Source organism: Erithacus rubecula (assembly GCF_903797595.1).
Source record: "Erithacus rubecula genome assembly, chromosome: 12".
In the NCBI taxonomy this organism is placed as follows: Eukaryota; Metazoa; Chordata; class Aves; order Passeriformes; family Muscicapidae; genus Erithacus; species Erithacus rubecula.
The window spans coordinates 14,347,338-14,371,070 of record NC_136664.1 but is presented as its reverse complement, the minus strand read 5'-3'; the positions used below and the strand labels follow the sequence as shown (position 1 = coordinate 14,371,070).

Here is a 23,733-nt window from a genome sequence, read left to right as displayed (position 1 = left end):
GTCCTTCCCCAACCTGCAGAACAACCCTTTTGGTCAAGCCTAAGAAGGGCTGAGAGCAGTCCCCCATCAAAACCAGCTGCCCCAAAAGCCTTCAAGACAGATAACTCTATTTCTGATAAAAGCATTCTTTCAAGAGGACTGGCATCTGAAAACAAACAGTAAAGCAGAACCTTTTTGCTAATGTGTACACAAAGATTCAGGGCAGGAAAAGCCTACAGGAGCAACCCAGCCTCAAAACATTCAGTGGCCAGTAATTCAGCCACTTAATAGAAAACTCTCAAAATTAACAACCTTAGATTCTTCCTGAGTCTTCCAAAGATCTGCAGGACTATTTCACTTCAGTTCACCTCTGTGTTTCTATGGCTTATTTTATGTGCAATTAATAACAAAAGTTAAAGGGTTTTCAGGCCTGAGCCCACTACCTTTTAACTGCTGGAAAGATTTAAACTATTTTTCACTTGTGCTCATTTAGGGATAGGTGTCACTTACAGGATTTTGGTATAGAATAGTAAGGGGAAAATCACAATCTCCAATTCTGGAGCATCTCAGAAGCACCTCGTTTGGGAACAGGTATGTGCCAAATGACAAAGGCAGTTTTATTGTGTATCTAGTTCCATGGGAGTGCCCCAAATGATACTGACAATAACACAGTCAGGTGTTAAGGGATTATTAGAGTAGAGGAGTTGTTAAGGTGTAGGAGCCTAATTGTCACCAGGTACAACAACTATGCACTCACACACAACTCTATTCTACTTCTAGAAAACAATCACCAATTCACAGTTTTAAAGAGAAGAAAATATAAAATACTTATGAAATGATAGCTTAGGAAAATGCATTTTTCATTCCTAACTATCTTGTTAGTGCATCAAATTACAAAACACCATCTGAGACAGTTTTCACCACATCACATAAGAGGACATTTCATGAGTGTTACTGCTCTCATCACAGTCTAGTAGAGAAAGAAAGAGCGAGTTTGTTTATAGATTCTTTCTTGTTTGTTTTACATTTTCTATGTAGCAAAAAAAAATCCAATAACCCGCAAAAAGATGTAGGTCAAATGTTCTCATCTCAAATCTTCCTTGATAAGTAGCGATTTAAGAAGTCTATATAAAAATGTGTTATTCCCTTTCAGCTCATAGGAAAAAATGTTTCAGAAATAGCACATAAAAAAATATTCAATGTCACTAAAACTGGAATAGAAAATGTTTTATAGATTAACAAACATTGTAATGAATTTGCACAACCTTAACTGACTGTATACATAGCATAATGAAATGGTCTACATCCTTTCAAAGAAAAATTAGGTATTCCAGCACATAGCTTTAGAAAAGCATTGTTCAGAAAAACCTGCATTTTTTCCCAGCTACCATGTAATTTGTGAGATGCATTTTTAAATGATCTGCAACTGCAGCAGGCTTCATCAGTCAGATGATACAGATAGATAATTCACCAAACTGTCACATGATCTTCCATCAGTCTAAAAGATGTGAATATATTGCCACAAGCTTTGGGAATAATGGGTGCACCTGTTTACAGTGTCACCTCTGTTTGCTAATTGTCTCCTTGAGCTACATTTTACTTCTAATGCATTTATTTTTGACAGGCAGTGTCTATTTAGAAATCACATTACTTCAAGTGCAATTGTTCTTTTGTCTATCAAGTAAATGAAGTGTTGTTATACAGATTTCAGGTTCTGATTAGTGAAGTATCAGCACACCACAAAGGTCAATCAGTTATTTACCTGAAGTAACAGAAGTATGACAAGCCTCCTAGATATCCTCTAGATCATGGTATAGCTCACGTTAGTATCAATATTTTACATTTGAAACACCTATACATACACCTTAGTTTGCATATATATATATATATAACATAAATGTATTAAATGTTCTAAAATAGAGTATTGCACATTCCCTGAAGAACATAAGGACAGAAGCACTCAAGTGGAAAATATCAATGTCAATGCAAACCCAACTCTTCTTCCCCAATATTTCAAGTAGTGAAGCCAAGATACTGGTGATAACCAAGGCGTCAGTCTCACAAATATTTTGCAATCGTTTATGCACATAAGCTGTCACAACAAGAAAACTAATGCTTTAAAAACATGGTTTTTTCATTGTGCTTCCTGCTTTTTATATAACAGTGAAGCAAAATTTAGTTAAGGTTACTTGCATTAGCTTCAACTAATAAGATGCCATAAGAAATTAAGATGAGCCACTTGAGGTCTAAGAAAGACCACAGGGGATTTTTATTCACACCCATATCCTCATGTCTGCAATGTTATCAACATTCAGTTAAATAACATGTCTCAATAAGAGACAAAACCCTGTCTTTATATATATATATAGGAACATATTCAAGTAGAACTATAGTATCAAACAGGAAATTTTGAAAACCTAAATCAGCACATTGATCACAGCCACTTCACTGCGTATATATTGATCCTATACACACACATACACACAAAAAGACATTTTTAACTGTTTATTACCAAGGTGGAAAATTGCATTACTGTAGTGAAAGCAGCGGCTTGTCAAAGTCTCATTATTTCTCTTGTCCTTCTGTCCAAGTTCCACACCTCACACCTCACCTTTGCCATGCAAAGACAGAAAGAAGCAGGAGAGCAAAATAATCATCTAAAACAAAGGCAAGGTCCAGAGCTGACAACTGCCCATCCTCACTATGGTCTGGGCACAGCAATCTCAGGGGCTTACCAGGGATTCCCAGCCACCAGTGCTGTTTCACCAGTTTGCCAAAGAAATGCAAAGAAAAAGCCAGGCATGCCTTAAGTCACATTCTAAATTGGCTCCCAGGAGCATTTCTACCTTGTTCACTAAAGCACAGGGTATGTTTTCACAGTGTTTAGCATATGCTACGTAACCTGAGCAGGACTTGTATTGTTCCAGTGGTTGTTTTTCTAAAGTATGTTCCCATTAGGACCATAATTACATGCAAAATCCTAGAGTTAGAGTAGTTCATAAAGTCACTTTATTTTTTTCTCTAACACTTTCTTGCAAGATTAAGGCACATCTTTAAACAGAATATGGAAGAAATCACAAATCTTGAGCACAGATACAGACCAATGATAAAAGTTCAAATTACTCCAGGTAACTTTATGCATTCCATGACTCAAAATGCTATAGGGAAATGTCCCCTGATGCATTTTGAAGAGCACTGCATTTTTCAGGTATTTCTGCAAGTGTAAGCACAATTTAGATATAGTTAATCATTCATGAGTATCTTACAGACCTGTATTTATGACTAAAGCTCCTGGAAACTTGAGTCTGAAGTTCTCAAACCACACTTCTTCTGCAGCTTTGGAGTTTAAAAATCACAAGTGCCATACACTTAACAGCAGCAGTATTGAGCCTGATGCCTGTAAAAGAGGCAATGGACATGGAATTGTCATTTCCTTGCTAGTCCAACATCTCTTTGGGAACATGTGTCTCCTACCATAGCCTGATGTTGCAGAAAAGAGATAATTCATGTGCAAAGTATACAAATTTATTGAATAATTTTACACCTACCCCAAGAGTTATTGTTTTCTTTTACACAACAGCAAGCAGTCTTTAGGATATCATTTTGCATACAGAGAAGAAGATACTCTAGCAATAAAGCTGCTTGCCTGAGACTGAATCCTGCCAAGCACTTCTTTTACACACAGTCTTCTTGAAATCAATGAGATTTCTTGAATGAGCTCTTCACACAAGGAAAAGGATCAGGTCCTCAAACAGCAGAAAACCTGGATGACCATGTTAACATAAAGCATAAAGCAGGAGGAGGTCTCAGCAATGGACTGGAGTATAGTCACCTACCACACATGGTTAATGAGAAGTGACAGGTCAGATTCAGGTGAAATGCAAAAAGATACATTTTTCTGCTTGGAACAAAACCTGTTACAGAGGTCTAAGCTCTACTTCATGTGTAGTAGCAGGTAATAACAACACAATCATCCAATGAATTGCCAGCATGATGATCACCAAAATAACACAACAAACACCCTAGAGACACAGAAAAAACACAACCATCTACCTTCCAATATCCACAGCTAGACCACAGGAGACTGTCCAGCCCTGGAGACCACAGGAGAGATTGAGCACAATGCCATGAAAAGGCATCGAGGATGTGAAATCATTCTGGGATTTTATGCACATGTGCCAGGGAGGTTCCCAAAAACACCAAGGCACCATTTTCCTGGTTACCCTGGGTGCCTCTCACTTCTAACACAGTTCACCTGCATTCCTCCCAGACAGCAGCAACACTGGCATGAGGCATCTGACCCATCAGACCCTTTCTCCTCCCTGCAAACACCTCACAGCACTGCTGAAGACCCAGCCAACCTCTGACCCTATTTTACCTCAACTTCCAGACCTCTCCATAATTGACAATGGAAACATTTAATTCTGTCTCAGTCACTGCTTTTCTCTTCTATTTAATATATATTTTAATACTGGAAAGAAGAAGGGGTGAGGACACAGCTCTCTCCAAGCAGAACTAATCCTCCTTTGAGGAGGGGCGAGCCCCACACAGCCCTCGAATCCAAACAGCAAGAGCCTTCAGGTTAGCTGAGGAGGCTGCACACCTCAGCAGGTTGTAAAACAAGGATAAACACCAAATTATAACTTAGTGGCAACTTCCGTTGTCCCCCTGCAGCCCGGGATGTGCGAGACTGGGCAGCGAGCGCGTGGGGAAGCGCGGGGAGCGCGTATGCGCCAGCAGAGTTTGTAGAGAAGGAGGGGAGCACGTGGGTGGTAGCAATTTAAAAAGCAGCTGTGTGTATGTTTTTCCCAGTTAGACTGTGAAATCACAAATGGTGGAATCAGCACTGTAAGCTTAAAACCACGTTAACCCACTTGGCTGCATTTTATTGTTAACTTTGCGTCTACATTTTTTTCCTTATTTTTATAAAGAACACAGAAGGGCTCCTCATCCCAACCGCCTCCTTGTATTAATAAGAGGATAAAATGTCACTAAATATTTCTAATGTAGCAATAAAAGGGTGAAGAATTAGAAAGTATTATAAAACAGGACATTTGTGGCCAGAGCCTTTGGAACATTCATACTGCTACATATACTTTCTCCAAGTAATCAGGAATGTATTGGTATTTTTAAATTATGTATCTCTAATAACACAAAAGTACTTAAGAACAGAAATAGACAGTAATGGAAAATGCAGTCAACTGTTGACAACATATAGAATTTCAGAAAATAATTTACAGAGAACAGCAGAGCAGATGAGTCAAAATTTTCTCAAAAATATTTCTTGCCTCCGATAGTCCAATGTAATTCATTTTCTATCTCTGTTCATTAATCATTGTTAAAATTAGTGATCCATTTCTTCCACTCTGCCATCTGCACTCAGCTTCGTAACAAACATGACACCTTCCTGCATAATAAAACCTGACAACTACGAGGATGCATTTCCAAATAGCTTTCTGCATATTTGCACCTCTATAACTGATTCCGTTGTCAGACAAAAGTGGATTATTTAACTAGAGTTCTTTCTTTATCAATTCAGTACACAGACGTGTGCTTGTGAGGGAGTGCATGCATGTGTGTGTAGAAAATGATCAAGTAAAAATCACTTAATTTGAATTAAAAACAAGATATACCAGTTATCTTTGAATTCTTATGGTAGGCAAAATTGATCATATATATCATATATCAAAACTAACACATATATGTTAGTTTTAATCTTCTACTACGAAGCTTAAGGATGTAACATTTGGATTGGCTTCATCTTGTAAAGTTTGCATACACTAGAATTATCCTGACACTCCAATTTCCTCCAAAAGAAAAAAAAAAATCATATCCAGCTCGGTTTTGTTTCCCTGCCTTTGATCACTGACAATTTCAAATAAATATTTTTAAGATAAGATGAAATATCCAAGCAATGAGAAGATATAAAAAAGTGCACAGATAAATAATTAAAATTCAGGATGTCATTTCCATCCTGTTCAGGCTAGCCTCTAATCTCCTGGTGACAGACAAGGGACCAGAAAACAGGGTTTGGTTCTTGGTCTCTTTCCATTCCATCAGCAGACTTGGAAAGCCATGGCAGCAGGGCATCTGAGTGGTCCCTCAGTAAATGCTAATTACACTTAGATCCCACTGATTAACAGAAGCTGCAGTCCTTAGCACACTGAAAATCAGGCTGATGGTGGGAGCATTAAGCCATCCACATGCAAGTCAACGTGAACCTATCCACCAACTGTGAGGAATCTGGTTCACAGCTCTGTTCCATGAGCAGAACTGGTCAGCCATGAGAACCTCCATCCACTCCTGCTCCAAACCTGCTGGGCTGCAGGGAGGGACCACTGAGGAACACTAAAGTGCACACCAGAGTCCTATGGAGGCTAAAGCAGTTACCAAAACCTTTAAAATACTTTCAGTCAGACCTGGAAAGTGTACTAATCTTTAACTAGAATTGGAAAAGTATCATCTTTTCCAACAGATAATGTGATTGTTCCATAGCAGCCTCAAACAGCCATGCCTATGACAAGGTCTGCAGGTGCCCCACAAGCAGATAGAGTGACAAATACAACATTCAAGGTGGGGACTGTTCCTTTTTCATCCATTTCCTCAATGCTAAGTTTTGAGTCATGGCCACCACAGCCACATACTTGTTTACCTGCAGGCCAGGTGAGCCCATGGGCATGGAGCATCCTCCAGGCACAGCACAGCTGCTGCAGACACACCTGGCAAATGCACCTCTGACAACACATCCAGGGCTTGGGCAGAGCACCAAGGGCTGACAGCACCTACTGGTAGGTTGTGCTGTGCTCACGAGACCATGCTCATTGCCCAGGTTTGCCAACTGACCTACTCCCTCAACTTGGACAAGCTGTCCCTCTTCCCAGTGTCCCCATTTCCCCATTATTAAAGCAGACACCAACACTTGTCTCCACTGCAGCCCATTGACAGGAAATGCTAAATGGCTTTCAGCAGCATCACCCACTCCTATAAGCAAACTATCTCAGTATAATTTAGTTAACACATCTCTCAATGCTCCAGATTTCAACTCTGCACTACCACCAGTATTATTCCTCTCTCTGATAAATTTGTGATAGAAGCTGTCAGTGGAGAAAAGATCTTCCACTGCTAACATAATGAAAAACATATATGACATAGACTTTTTACATCATATATTTACATGCAATAAGAACATATACTGCAATGTTTGTTTTTACAAAATACAAGACAGAACTTGAGTATGAGCCCAAAGGGTCAAATCCAAATTGAAGCAACATCTTCAACATACATTATGAGAAGCAGCAGAACATTTAAAGAACAAAGGACCCAGTTCTGCCTTCAGATGTGTGCCTCGGCTTACACATGCACAACAGGCCCAAAGGAGACCAAAGTTTCTGCAAAAATTATTTCAGAAAATGAAATAATTATTATCTTGAAGGAAGGCTAAAAAAAATAAATAAATTTATCTATTTTTTGATACAACACTATCTAATGCAACTGCAAATGTATGAAATTTTTTGGAAGAAAGTCTGCATCTGACATTAAAGTGTCTGTTCAAAATTTAAACCAGATGTGATATAAAACAGCTGAAATCTAAATTTTGGGGGAAATCAAGATGCAGAAAAGATGTAGCAACTGGCTTCTGCTGGATACTGCAAGGGTAAGAGAGCCCTCTTTTTAGGTACACAGAAACACTTTAATAATACTGGTTTGTATTGTCTTTCTAAAATTCATTTTATTTTGTGATCTGGGATTTATGTTTGTTTTGTTATTTTGTTATTTTTTTAGTTTTCTCTCCATCTGGAAGTTGGCTGTCTAGCCTATTTATGAATTTTTTGTATGCTCTTGCATAGCACTCAGTAAGCACTGGAGAACAACTACTAACTATTCCTTTTATTCTTCCCTTAAAAGAAAAAAAAATCAAACAGGCATTGTCTCTATAGCTGCCTCTTTTGCCTTTTAGTTTCCTTTTTTCTTCACATGTCTGCATACTGACACATTCAATTTCAGGTTATCAGCACATCTGAATTACAGAATACTGATGGGGATAGAGGGCAGGCCTCTCTGGACTGATTAGCATCATTTAAGAAAGCATTCACTTGCTTGCTTCATTGGCTGCAGGGATTCCATGATGGGTGGCCTTTTAGCATTAGAAGTCAATATGGAGCAATCTCATTTGAATTAAATATGGACAAAAGAAAAGATTTGATTGTGGTTATTCATAGCTAACCTTTTAATTTCACAAAGCTCTGAAATTTGGGAGTTTGTAAGCCCTAAAACTTAAATATACTTAGTTTTTCATTTCTTTTCAACTCCCTCCTCTTCACCTCCTCCAGTTTTTATGTACTTTTTAATTTGTGCAAAACTTAAACCAGAAGCTTATTTCAAAAGAAATGTCTGGATGAATATTCAGGGAAACCTTTTAACCTAGTTAAACCTACACGGACTATAAAAGGAGGAATGCCTGATTCTAATCCATAAATGTATGTAAATCCACACTGAAAAACATATTTGTCTCTATCAGACTCATACTTGTTTCTGAATGGGCCATAAATGCAGCCAAGTATTTCATTAACACAAATAATTATGTATGGCCAGTCATTATGACCTTTATTAACAAGAGTCTAAGTCCACGGAAAGGTTGCAGTGATTTAAAGTACAGCAACAGAATCTGATCACAAGGAAACAAATTTCTAGCCTTTCATTAAAGTAAAATTATTCTATGAACCAATGCATAAAATAAAAATAACAAGTTCCACCTAACCAGTAAAATCACAGAAATGTGTAACATCAAGCTACAGAAATAGTTGGGAGAAAATAAGTAAAGCTTGAGTTTTCCAAGAGATCAAAAGAAGTTAAGTGCAAAATTTGACTTCCAAGTAGATGAAAGCACAAAAAGTGTAGCCAACCTCTCTGAATATCTGATCCCTCTGCACTTGAAGACAGTGGGAGTTTTGCCATTAACTTCAATGGAAGCAAAATCAGACATTGAGAAATGAAGTGGAAATGGCTTTTGCTGAGCTGGGCTGACTGCCATGATATGGGATAAGCTCAGCCTATGAGGATAAATATCCCACTACTTGTAGCACATGACTTGTCCCTTTGCTGCCTATCCCAACAGACCAGGCTTAAATTTGGAATATATAGTTAACCCCAGTCCAGACAATCTCGTAGGTATCCTAATGAAGGAGAAAAGTACTAGAAGTCCCTCAGTGGGTGTCTCACGGAAAAACATTCCAGCAAATCATTCCTGTGTTGCAGACACCACTGAATCTGGAATCAAGGCCTGGTTAACAGATCATGTTAAAGATTAAACCAACCCCTTTAAAGGAAGCACCAAAACACTACCTGCATTTAGACCTTCTAGTTGTTTTATGGAAGTTAAGCTTGGAACCATCCAAGGCACTCACAGAACTGCTCCTGGATTCCTCAATATTTTAATTCATTCCTGTTGTTCTAATACAGAGCACCTAGAGGAAAAGAATGGAGGTAGGGAATACATTTCCTGAGGAAACATATGCATTCAACTTTTTCAAATTTTATGATCTCATTGTAGCATTGAATAGTTTTAAAGCTCAGCTTTTCCAAGTTTCCCTTCTGTGCCCAGTTTAACAAAAAAAATTGATTTTAGTTTTTTTTCAAGCCAACCTCTGCACTCTCTCACGCAGCATTATATCAACAGTATCCTTAGCATGCATTTTGTCCATTTTCAAATGGAATAAGTCTAAATAAAGAAACAAAAGCGCTTGGGAGCACTTTCACTGCAGCATAAGCATTCTGCAAAGGCCCTTCACAAATGTTTCCAATATGCTTTATACTGCAACCCAATGTGCAACTTCTAAACTACACCACCACAAGTAAGAAATTAGAAATGTTGAGGGCTATTGAACACTGAATTTTCACAGTGCATCTGCACAAAGTTATTTAGCACAGATGTTTCTGTAATTGTGATCCACTGGAAAAACTTAAACTGTTCAATGGCCCTCACACTTCCACCTGCAGAGCAGTACTGGTCTAGTACAACTATGCTGAGCTGCAATGTATAAAAAGCAGCATCAGAGGCTGGATCTGACTTTGTAAGGATTTTCACAAATAGTGTTATTCTGCTTTGTTTGTGAAGGGGTCCCACGATTTTGGGTTTTTTCTTTTCGTTTACGAAAAGACCCACATATTAAAAAGGGGTGAAATAGATTTTACATGCCTGGCTTTGAACCTGGGAATCTCCCACAGTGCAACTAATTGCATTGCCAACAAGACACAGGAGTACACCCACAAGCAGCATAAAATGTAACTGTGAGGGGTGTGATGGTAAGTCTTTATAAATAATACATTCATCCCAAGGTGCACTTGTGTCTGTGTTGTTAATGTAGGTATTTTTTCATTAGTAGCTGTAAAGATATCTGGGCAGGTGAACATCAATATGCCTCCAAAGACAATAAAAATGGGGAAGCAAGAGAACAGTACTTGTTTGTTAAGCAGAATGGTTAGAGAGACTCTGTTTATGCAAGAGCAAAAGGAGGTGAAGCTCATTGCAGCGACCCTGCCTCTCCTATGCATCCTCATGGCCTCAGAAATTTCCAGGAGACCATCACCTTATTCTAACTGTTCACCAAAAAGTGTGTCTGAGAGTCTGCAGAGACAGACAATATCTTCCTGCCCACAGGAATGACTGAGAAAAGCAGGCAGCATGAACCTGGTTAAAGAGGACTGAGTAAGGACCAGTAACTTCAGCTAACTTCTCCTGCATATCCCCCAAAAAGGATTATACAGATTCTTTTGCCTGAAAAAACAAGAGGAAATTGATTAGAGAAAAGATTATAGGCCCTGTAAGAATAAGACAATTTTGATATGAAAAAAAATCTAGAGAAGGCTATCAGTACTCACTGGCTGTAGAAGTCCATAAAAATTTAGTGATAAGTTGCTGGTTTTCAAAACCCAAATCCATAATGTGGACTCATATTTTGAGCTGTAAAAACTGAGGATAATGGCTAAGTTAGCATTTGAAAATTGGCTGCAGCAACCGCTAAATACATTTTTCAGAGCATATGAACAATAATATGACAATTGCTCCCAACTAGATAACCACTTTGTGCTGCTGTCCCACCAGATCTAACAAATGTATCCATGCCATTGCCTCAGCAGGAGAGCAGCCAAGATCATTTAATTGCTCCAAGAATCTATATTTTTTCCATTCTTGTTGCTAAGTCGTTCCTTAACTTATTTGCAACAACACACTTCTACCATCTTCAGTTTTCTGTGGAGTCCCACACAATGATGTTTTACCCTTCTCTCCTTCTTCTGCTTTCTGACTGGGTCATCTCTTTTTTGCCCGTGTGCCTTCTTCCAAGTTTATTTCACTGGCATCCAGATCTGCCCCCTATAACTGTTGCCATCTGAGCATTGCACACCTGCCTGCACCTGAGACCCCTCTTCTGATTATGTTAATTTAAACTTGAATGGGTAAAGTGGAACTACATATCTGCCATTCCCTACTTTGTCACTGTTCATGTGCAATGCCATTTCCTTACCTCCTTCCGTTCTCCTGAACTCTTCAGTATCTCCTTATTCTCTGTCTCAAAGATTTCAAGTATCTCCCAAATCTGCTGTTTTTTCCCATGCCCTAGTTTAAGAAACAATCTCTTCTTTCTAAACAGAAGACTCTTCAACTTCTCCATCCTGACTAAAACTGCAACTACTTCTACTTACTCATTCCCCAAATACTCAGCTCCACCCCAGCACAGACAGCTGTTCCCTGAGTAGGCCCAAGTGTTCTGCAATAGAAACAATAAATAATTAAATGATAATGAGGAGACAGCATGCTGATAGAGGAGGTGGCACTACATCCTACAAGACAGCACCGAATCAGTGTGCCAAGATAATAGAGAGAAACCAGGCATCGATAAACTGAATTTTCATTTAATTCTGAAAAGCAGAATTCTGGTTGGCCATGGTAAACATCTGACAGCAGTGAACAGAGCTTTGATTGTATTAAATTTACCACCCTGGGAAACATTTTAAGGGATGTGCATAATGGGCTTTTGAAAATTGAAGGCAGGGCCAGAAGCCCAAAGCCATGCAAGTCCTTGACCCTTATTCAGGCACCTAAATCCCACTAAAATGTAGCTCAAGCACCTCAAAACCAAAAAGGCCACACACTTCAGAAGATATAAGCCACAGGCATGTAGTTCTCTGAGACACTTTTGAAGTCATAACCCCTGGTCAAATGCTATCTTAAATGCTACCATCCCACCACCTCAGCTCTCACAGCAATTTTATCTGGTTGATGTATTTATTCCTGTCCTGTTCTGCTGCAGGCTGTAAAAATAGCTTTATTGTTCCACCTTAGAGGTGGGTGGCTGCTGCTCAGTAGGAAACCTTCTTAAGCAACTGTTTCACAGTCATTTTGTTAAACTTGGTAAGTGCAGCAAACTTTAGGGCACTCGAGTGAAAGTTCATGGATAAGCACACGCTCCTCTTCTAACCAAAGACCTAATCAAGAAACATGAAAATAACGTGTATTGCACAAAACATTCACTCAGTCCTTTTTCACACTAAACCTCATGGTGTTTAAAACCTTGGCACATTTTCGGGTTTCCAGCTATTCTCACTGCACAGCAACATGAACAGAAAGTAGCTGCCTCGAAATAACCATTTCTAAAAGCTTTTGGTCTCCAATTCCTTCTGTGTTAAAACACCAACCCCTTTTCATGCAGGAGGAGGTATTTTAATGTTCAAGAGGCAAAATTCAGTCTCAAAAATAAATAAATGAAGAAATGTTAACAGTAAAAAGGTAATAGGGAAAACAAGAGGGGAATTAAAGCTGAAATGTCATCCTTAACTCACCCCCACCGTGCCCAACTCTTGCAGGGGTCCTCTAACAATTGGTAATCCTTCATAGTGTACCATATGTGCTGCAATAACAAGGCCCAATGAGGTACATTAAGGATGTCATTTCAACCTTACCTCCTTGCTTCTGTGAGATGAAGGGAGACCCTGAACTCCATTTTAACATAGTCTAGTGGTTAAATAAAAGAAAAGTTGTACTTTGCTAGGACAATGCTGCTCAGTTTTGTAGTGTAAATAAAAACGGCTTAAGTTGGTCAGCTGCTAACCACATGGTAATAATAAGTACAACAGACCGAAGTTCACAATTATTTCAGATTTACTCTCTTCCTGATCTTTCATTTTTATCAGCAAAACATCCTCTTGGCAATGGGAAGCTAAGCTGAAACTTAAATGAAAAAAATGCAAGAAGTAAATGACAAAAGACACAATTTTATGAAAGGAAAATATTCAGACCTCAGCCTTGACCTTGACCTTTTACTGTCTTTTAACATTAAACATTTGCCCCACCTTCGAAAAGATAAATGTGGCTTTTGATGACAGCCTATGTTATCTGAGGATTAAAATAGCCCTCTTGCAGTGCTCAACATTAAAGTCTTCCGCATTTGCAAAATTGCAAACAGATGCAACTCAAGTACCTGCAAATAATCTGCCAAGACCAATTTCAAAAGGGAGATTTCAAAATATGTGGAAGTCATTAGGACATGTATTATTTTTGCAATGAATAGGCGCCAGGAGTGTCTCAAGAAGCAGATGGGTGCTACTTTGTTTATAAAAGATCAACAGAATATTTGCCTGTAAATGAAGACGTATAAGCTATATGAAACAATTATGTTAAAATGGTGAATGTTTCAAAGCTAATTGTAATGGTCTTTTAAGATCTGAATTCCTCATTTCTTACAGCATGCTAAAATATCATTTTAGTTTTGGTCTTGATTGATATAATTACAAAAATGGCAGAAAATTAAAGCAAATGCTGTCAGTTTTGCTGTTGTAAATGTTGTCACTTTATCACTTGTTTACAGTTGCACCCATACTGATAAGTGAATATTTTTCAACATGCATAAAAAATACGACCTTAATCTCATGGGAAAATACTGAAAGGATAGTAAAAAACATTAAGCTTAAAAACAAAACAAAAAATATTTCCCAAACTGCAACGTGCTATCTAATGACCAGTAGTTTTAAAATTCACCTTTATAAAATTCCAGCTTAATAAAAGAGAGGATCACAAAGGAAACTATGGCTATATATAACACATATAAATTTATAAAGGACTCAATAAACATTAATACATTATCCCTGCAACAGAACAATAAGCTGCAGCACAATATGGTTGGTTAAAATCTCAATGTTGTATTTCTCAAAGTAATATATTTTAAATCAGGCTTCCAAGTGATAATGAAAAATTTTTCTGTCCAGATACTAAATCTATTTGGCATTATTTACCGTGAGGAGGAAGTATAAACTGAAAAAAAACCCCACATATTTTACATGCCCATCAAAAAAATTAATTGCTTGGCCAAAGAGAATTTTGCACTGTTGATTAAGATAGCTATACTCAGAAAATTCCACTGAATAAATATTTTTACATTTGTCTCAGTACTGGTAAAGAGAATTATTACAATCATAGTTTAATATGTGTATTAAAAATAATGGGGGGACATCTGGGGGTTTTTTGACGGTTGGTTGTTGTTTGGGGGTTTGTTTTTATACAATTAGACTTATATAAATATAAATTTATATGAGATGTCTGCATCAAAATAGTCACTCAACATTTGCTGACATTGTAACATACCAACAACAGCGTGGCTACTTTCATTTATTGTCATTTCCACAAAACTGTGATACAGCAGGCATAAAATAAAGTGGCAGCCCTCAGAATGCAGGTTAGGAGGCCCAGTGAAAGTCAGAGAGCAAATAAATGCAAATACTTAAATACTTTTCATACTCAGGGTTTCACTAGGTCCTGCAAACTGCAAACTTCACTTTTTTTTTTTTTTTCTTTTCCCTCAACATGTTGAAGTTTCTGCTAGAACCTAAAAGCTATGTTCTTCACTGACAATCTTCCAACTTGGACTTCTACTGCTAGTGTATACCTGTAAGATAGAGAGAAGGAGAAAGTAAGAAGAAAGAGAAGGAAATAATAATAAAAAAAAAAGCTGCTAAAGAGAAATGATGAAAGATAAGCGAGAAAAGCCAAGCAAAGAGAAGAAAACAAAACAAGTATCAGAGCAAACAAAACATTAAACCCCCTACTTTGAATTTTTAAAAAAAATACTTCTAATGAGTGAATAAAGCAGCACAGTATGGGATTAATGGAATATCTCCTTGTCCATGCATAGTTTAAACAGATGTACTAAAGGTAAAGCATACACAAAACCCAAATCTGCTGTTAGTGGAAATGTTTTTCAAAATTTGCATCGGCTGCTATATAAATACAGTGAGGAAATATCTGGCATCTTTAGGAGATACAATTAAAAACAGAAGTGGGCTTCCATCCCCTAGAGTTCAGAGTGTCCAGTCTCAGCATTATCAACAGAATCAGAGTTAGGTTTCAGCTAACTCATGGCTAATGGGAGCAAAAGGCTAAAAGATCCAATACAAAAATTAATAATGGTCTGACAATTTTAGAGCTGAATGGCCTTGGAAGCTGCAGGTCACACAGAACTCGTGAGTTGTTCCCATATGGTCAAGGTGAGCATTTGAGCACAGGTCAGGAGAGCTGAGCCCCACTAGTCCATGCACAGGTCATTCCACACAGACCATCTTTAAGAAAAACCTCTTCATGGACGTGTTCACCTTGGGAATTACAGCTCTGCCCCCCTGTGCTGCACTTATCCTCAGCAGTGCTTCATCACCACCTCCCTGTGGGACACCTGTGGGCAGATCTCCTGAAGAGAACACTGGCCAGGGAGAGTCTGATTCTACAAATTTCCCCACCAACAGTGTCAGGAAGATGGTGGTGGCAGCTGGTGCACAAGAGCAAGACAGGAACACTGGCCAGCCTCAAGTGGGTATATGCAAAAAAACTGCTTCTGACTACTGTCCTGATCCCACATGGTGAAAGGGAAGGACTGTCTTATCTTGGATCATACTTTCTCCAATTTATTACATTTCTCCCTTGGAGATTTTTAAAGTTTTGTTTGCATTTTTACTGTAACCAACCCAGGTCAGATAATCAGAGATACTGCCTTCTGTTCCTTGCCCAAATTCATTTGGGCTCAGTTTACCAGAATTCAGCAGCTGGGCAAACCCTTCACCTCCTTAACCTAGAAGAGACATCTCCTTTCCACTGCCCCAGTCCTCCCTTCATCCTGGAGGACCCAACAGATAGGAGACAGGCTGCAAAATAGCAAGCCATGACAGTAAATTTTATTTGAAAGCAGTTGCCAGATTTCAGATATGGCAGGATTCCTGTTTGTTTGGAACAGGAGGATGTATTTATACTGCAGATATGGTCTGAGCAAGAGGTTGTCTTGCTGACTGCTCAGAACACGTTTGTGGGAGTTTGATTTCAGCTTACGAAGGGGTCTGCACCATCTGGAGACTCCTAGAGCTTCTGGTCCACTTCAGGAGCCTTAAAGGGATCCCATAAAGGGTCTCTGAAACTGAATTTGAGGGCGGCTGCTTGACTCATGCCAGACTATACATTTATGCAAAAAAAAAAAAAAAAAAAGAAAGAAAAAGAAAAAGAAAAAAAAAAACATTTGCAAGTACCACTACCATAAATCTGCCATGAAAATCTATGTATTCAATAAATTCTGTTACAGCACATACTGACCCTGTTCTCTGCAAACCACACAGTTTTAAAATTATGCCGGCCTCTGCAAAACTATGTGGGATCTCTTACACCATGAATTAATATCCACAAGAGACTTAGCTGAGCTCATCAAACTCATTTCACATAAGACAACAAATTAAATCACCCCAGGGACAAAGTACATGAAAAGCAAGAGTGCTATCAAGCATGCTAGGTCCCTATAAGGTAGATTTCTTTAAGCAAAATATTAACTATAATTTCAGAATACACTGCTGCTATTGTTTATACATACCACGTAATGAAATGCTACTCCTGTTTTCACCAGATGGTAGCACATATAATTTTCAGGCCTTCAGTTCATATCATAATACAAACAATTGGTATGGCAAATATTACCGGTCTATAAACACTTCCACTGTTCCACAGCACTTACATATAAAAAAATAGAATTTTTCCATTTCACTGTTGTAATAGAAATAATGATAATTTCTGATATTCCAAAATATATGCATATTTGGTCACTTTTTGCCGCCCAAAACAAATGAAATTATCAAACCCCTGACTGTTTGGCTGCTTCAGCATTCTAAATGAAAATCAAATAGTAACAAAACTATGCAAATATCAAAATGCTTAAATGGTACAATACGAGATGTATCCTTAATACATTTTAACAATAACACATGCTGTGTTCCTACACTGGAATAACATCATCCATATGAATCCCAGGAATTTAGTATATCTGACAGTTTCTCTCAACCACCCATAACATTCTTTCCTGTCTCATTGTAGCTGGCGAAAGAGAATTCTATAATTGAGTGGTACAGAACATGTGCCCTCCCTGCTAGAAGATGACAGATGGATTATAAAAACTTCAAAGCAGAGCATTTGGAGCACCAGGGGAGAGATAGTGGGTATTTGAACTCTCAGTCTTTACCCAGGAGACAATGGCACTCTGACATGGTGCATATATCAAGGAATGGTGTAACTAGATAGACATAATCTTTCTTTTCAGTAAGTATTTAACATTCTGTTACGAACAAGTTTCAGCCTAGCTAAAGTGCAACTCATCTTAATACTAATCATCGTAGCCTGAAAGGCTACATGCCCCCTTTTTTCAATTTTGGCTCAACTGCTCCTTCATAAAACTGTTTTTTAAAGGACAGAAGCAGCGTTACATAGGTGCTCGGGTAGCAGAAAGGCTATTTTTAATCTTAAAATTAATGTTTTGCCGGGATTTAGTATTTGCATATGTGTAGGTGAATCTCTTTTGCTTGCTGGAATGCTTATTTGCATTGTCTGCATTTAAAGCCCGCTCTCCATCAGAGTTTACATACCACGTGTTGCTGATCATTCACTAGTTACTAAAGTTCCCTTAAATTATTTACATCCCTAAAAAAAATCCTTATAATTCCAGGGGCATAAATCCTTTCAAGGAATTGATCCTTTCACTCCTGCTGCTATACCACTATGATGGCTGAATGTCTTATGCCATCTTTATTAAGATAAATTATAAACTAAAAAAAAAAATCTCATCTGTCTGCATCTTTTAAATATCTGCTAGAAACACAAAAAGAGAGAATCCCATTCACACCAGAGGTGTGCTAAAAATTTCTTGAAGTTAACAATAATTGCACCAGCATACAGATTTTCTAAATCATTACCTTCCCAAACAAACACAGGGGTTACTATATCTTGAAACTGTTCATCAATTTCTTTTTACCACTCCTATTACAGCCATTGCTCCTGGTTTATTAAGAAATTACTTGCTGAAATTGTTTTTAAAAATATCTATGACTTACTGTAAGGTCAGAAACAAAAACGAGTTTGAAGGTCTCATTTGTCTATATCACGAAAATCGCACACACATGATTTGACACAGTTTGCAGCCGCTGCTCAGGCAAGGCCCAGGACTAGAATAGCAAGGGTATTATTGCAGGTCAGAATTGAGGGGTACTGGCAGAGCTGCGTGTGGGAAAGCTTGCATAACAGCCACCCTGTGCCAAGCTTTAGCCTTTGTTATTAGGCCCTTTAATGAACGCCATATTCACACAAAATAAATAAAAAAATATGCTGCATATTTTAAGTAGAGTGAATTCAAAACTAAACAATTGGAAGCTTCAATGCTACAAGAAAGCCACACAGTAACTATTCCCATTCTCCTACAAATGCATTTAATAAAGTAACATGCGAGCAATTTTAAATATTTGATCCTTTTATTATACAGTCGAAACCGAAAAAAAAATAAAAAAGCAAGCAAGCACTCTGGAAGATGATGAGGCTGTAGTTTTTAAGTAGCAAGTAAAAACAATAGCACCAAGATAACACAGAGAAAAACAGAAGCGAGTAACTTTGCAGCTGTGTTAATAAAAAATGTCCTGGCTCCAGCAGGGGAAGAGCTCTCTCTCACGCATTGCCCAGTGCTTCACCATGGATGGCTCTCCAGAAAAAGCACTGTGGCAAACTGCAAAGTTGCCTACTAATGTATATTTTTCCTGCACAAAACATTAATCCCAGTCTTTAAAAGAGGGTAGTAGGTGGAGGACTGTGATGCTTTGAAGGAGACCTGTTTTGAAAAACCCTTTTTTAAGTGCATTTTCATCTTTTCTTTTTTCAGTGATCTTCTGCCATACTGGAATGTAAACACCACAGGAATAGACAGAATCTCGAATTAAGGATTTGGATGCCTTTCTTTGGAAGTAATCTTCAAAGAATGTACATCCCAAACATCACAGGGGCTCAACAAGCTAGGAAGCCAGCTACTGCATGTAAAACTGCACAGGTCATACCTACTACTTACTACCAACTCAGGTCCTGAACTGCTGCAAATACAGACAGAACTGTTTTGAACCTCAGTGTATTTGACAGGCTGGAGTATCAGAAGAAACAGTAATGTTGCTTTAATGGAAGAAAGCCATTCTTTCACAATGGCACTAGTGTACTTATACACACTGTGTTGTTGAAATAAAAGTTAGCTCAGCAGGACCCTAGCTTTATTTTTGTTATAGGCATCCACCATCAGTAGTCGACACTAGTGGAGAGGAAAGGCATGTCTTATTTACAGATGCTATTGTGCAGGCTTTAATAATAGTAAATACACAGAAGACAGACTATTGTGGATGGAAAAAATCTTTGGTTTAATGAACTGTCAACTCGTCCATCATGATGTTACCCAACCTAAAACCACCAAATCTGGACAAGCTCTTTGATGATATAAAGCAGGCAAGAGGTTTTGTTCACACGCAACAAAATGGAAGAGATTGCTGCCATTAAAAATACACTAGCCCATGCTAGCACTAACTGCCACACATTTGTTAGATAATAGCTTGATTTTTTCCTGTGAGAATAGCCTTCTGCAAGAAAGAGACATTTAATCAGAGTGATACATGACATCCAAAAACCGAAACCAAAAATTATGGCATGAGCTAAAAGCAAGTTGTCTTCCTGAAGGCAGAATACTGAAACATCTTTAAGATTAATTCTGGGAGAGAATTCTGAAAGTCAAATGCTGAAAGATATTGAAAATACATTAATTATGCACAACTCAGGATCTAGGAGAGGTTAAACCCCAACTTGGCAGAAAATTGAATCCTTTTATTTGATACAAACTTTGTACATAGTGATGTTATGTCCTGCATCCCTAATCTCCCTAGATCTACCACCGGAGCAAAAGGGCTGCAAGACAAAGGAACTGGAGATTTAGGCATTCCAGTGCCATCCTTCAAAGAAATTAAATGGAACAGGCACCGTGCAAAACTGCTTCTTGCAACCATTGGTGGCAGAGGTCAAGCCTCAGACCTACCTGGGGCAATTGTCCATCTTGTTCTATCAAACATTTATAACGACTTTCTCAACTGAACTGGGATTCAAGGAAAGGAGACTTTTCACAGTTGCATCTGATGACTCTCTCAGGAACAACTGTCATTCACGTGCATTAATTTTCTGTCACCTTAAGCACTAACCAACCTTTGAAGACATGCTCCTCTACTTTCCACAGTGCATATTTTCCAGTTTTATCACAGCTGAATATTAATCCCTTATATTAATTTTGTGTGTGGTGTGTGTGCATGTTAGTCCCTCTGTATGCATTTTAACACTGGGGACCCTTGCTTTCTGCTATAGGTAGTCTCAATTTTAATACTTTAACCATTTATATTAGAATGCTCAAAATTTTGGAGGCTAATTTTGAATCATCTGCATTTCGATTCCCGGAAGGGCCAAGCACTTATTTTTCATTACGAAGTGCAACAATAGCTGTGCTCAAGAAATCAAGTCCTATGTCTCTGAGGATTATTTTTCCAAGAATTAGACACACCAAATAAATGATGTCTTTGGCAAATGCAATGCAAAATCTATGTATTAGACACACATTCAATTTCATTCTACACTTAGATACTTAAATGAAGATGAATCTCATACATTTGCTAAAGAGTTGATTGGTCTGTTTGATAAACATGATGCTCTCCAAAAGGTCACCAATTTGTCTAACCATAGAAACAACCACTAGAGCTGATAAAGAAGCAGATTCCCTGAGCACTAAATTTTGAGGAAGCTTTCTGTCTCCAAGGACCCAGATAATTCCAGAACATAGACATGAATTCTGTTCTGGTTCAAGGTATGGGAAATTCCTTAAGGTAACAATTTTTCCTTTTTTAGAATACTAAAGGTCACAGTCTGACACTTAATTATGACATGAATGTTCAACAGAGTGAGTAACTTTGATTTCTCAAATGGAGGCTGAACAGAACAACCTCTGTGGCAGCCAAACATCTCCACAATCTCACAGCAGCATGCCCTCTGCTTCCCTAACCCTCAAGGGTAACTCTTGCCATCTTCCCACCCTTTCTCACTGCTTCAATCCTGCAAGTGAACTCTAAAATTTCTGATTTTCTTGAGCTTTTAATCTCTGTGGAGATGAAGTCAGCTCTCTGGAGTGCTACCAAAGGCCCAGAAGGCAGCAGAGATGCAATGGTAAGAATGATAAGTTATCTTTAACTCAGCCAGTCAATCAGTTCGTTCAGCCACCTAGTGATGCAAGCACAGTTCTGGAACCAAGGTCCTTGTTTTCCACTGTGTCAGAGCAGCCAATCTCAAAATTTGGTAGCTACAACTTTTCTTTTAGATAACAATAAAGGCATTACCAGAAAAATCAAATGTCAGCACTCTTCTAAGCATAAAACACCCATCACCCCATGGTCTGATCTACTGGCAAAAGTGCCAGAGGATTGCTGACAATTTTGTGGGTGCTACAAGAGCCCTGCAGCTTCAGTTCAATTAAGGTAAGGAGAGACTCCCCCACCAACATTCTTACTCTCTTAACTACAAGTCCAGATGTCCTAGTCTGGGGAAGAAAAGGTTGTCTTGAAATAGCATTTGTGGATAAAAAATAAAAATGGAGAAATTAAAACACCTCTTTGACTCCACTGCAATTTTTTTAATCATCTATTTTTTACTTGTTTTCCCAAAAAATTTTTCATATCTAAAATTTCAACATTAACCAGAACTGGGTAACACATTATAGGAATGCAGTGAATGGAACTGGACTAGTTGGTCCATTTTTAGGATGGACTATGAATAATTCCTGTCTTGCAAACAATAGAGAAGTTACAGATCATCATAAACATTAAATTTTTATTTACCTTAAACAAATCTGTGCTTTTATTTCTTTGAGCTACTTCTACAATACAAATAAAAAAGAAAATTATTTTTAAAGGCACAAACAAGGTCTCACCTTCAGGTCTCCTGGAGGTACACATATATAATAACTATAACTAGAGCACTTAGATTTATTTTTTTTTACTCAAGTTATAGACAATAAAGGCTTCAGTGCTGGAGGGTGCTGGATCTCTTATCCATGTCAACAAAGCAACAATTCATAAATAGAAGGTGATGTAACTAGAGCATTTTGTGCTCCACTGGTCCTGGCAGGTAGTGTTGACTCTACCCCCTCACCATTTCATAGCATGGGAAATATTGCAACTGAGTTCTTTTGCCAATGGACAGAGACTATACAGAGCAACTTGAACCACAACCAAATAGAGAAGTATCAAAATTCACTCTTCTAGCAAATATCCAACAATATCCAATATGCTCTCCTACAAGACTTCCCCAGCAGCTGTCTCCATCTAAGAGTTTTCAGTACCATGCAGACAACACTGAAACTTTTTTACCAGGAGCAACTGCTTCAGTGTGCACCTGCTCGTGAATCAAATAGCTGCTAAGAGAGAATCAGAGCTCTAAAAGACCAAGAGGCAAAGACCACTCAACCTGATTATGGCATTTGATGATATTATGAAATTGCATTCCTGTTTACAGTCCTATTCTCTAAAAACAGGTAAGAATAAAGATATTTACAGCAATTGAAAACTGAACTCTTGACCGAGTCATTTCATCAGGGATCTCCTCCATCAAACCATCCACATGGGAAACCTCAAGTGTATCTCTCTAGAAACACAACCAACTGGAAAGCCATGGCTTTCCATGGCTATTCCATACAGGTAAAGAGTTAAGCCTGCCCTCTTGCTGCCAGCTTTTTCAAAGCCAGGATTTTTAACCTGAGACCAGGAGTATTTTTAAGAGCAAAACTGTCAAATGCAGAAATGAAAATCCTCTGGGGAATAGTATGAAAGATGAAACTGCTTCATGGCTTCTGTGACATGCATGGTCAAAACTCAGCTTCCCAAAGGGTCGAGAAAAACTGCTTTGGTGCAGGAGCAATCACTGACTGAGCCATTCAGTTCAAAGGCTGTGGCTGGAGGGTAAACTTGGGGTGAGGAATTTGTGCCTCAGCCCAGCAGAGCAAGTGAGCTAATATGTGGCAGATGAGTATCAACACATAAAAATGTGAAGGTTTAATGTCTGGGAAAAGCAATCTAAACAGCCACGTACAATAACACTGAATTTGGAAATGGCATGTAAGCACAGAAAGACATCTTGCAATTGACAGTTCTCTGGAATCATTAATTTAGTAACATAAAAAGAGTAAACACAGCCTTAGTCATTTGTTTAGAAGGGTATGAAGAGCAAGATGGACAGCACCCTTCTGCCACAGCAGAAAGTGCAGGTGCAGCCATGTCCAGCATGTCCAGGACATCCTGGCCTTGTCCTAGGAAGGAATGTAGCAGACTCAGAGGTATCAGTAAGGTCAAATAAAATGA

General features: G+C 38.4%; 1 protein-coding gene across 12 annotated transcripts in view; it reads right to left on the bottom strand.

Moving 5' to 3' along the window:
- The window catches only part of ZNF536 (zinc finger protein 536), a 342,685-nt gene that overhangs the window by 296,449 nt on the left and 22,503 nt on the right, over positions 1-23,733 (bottom strand). The window contains exon 1 of one of the 12 annotated variants that reach the window (XM_079316182.1): positions 14,768-14,897. The exons of the other annotated variants lie outside the window; for them this stretch is intronic. The gene's annotated coding sequence lies outside the window, so the exon portion shown is untranslated. Of the gene's footprint in view, positions 1-14,767; positions 14,898-23,733 lie in introns of those variants that run through there. 12 annotated transcript variants of the gene reach the window in all.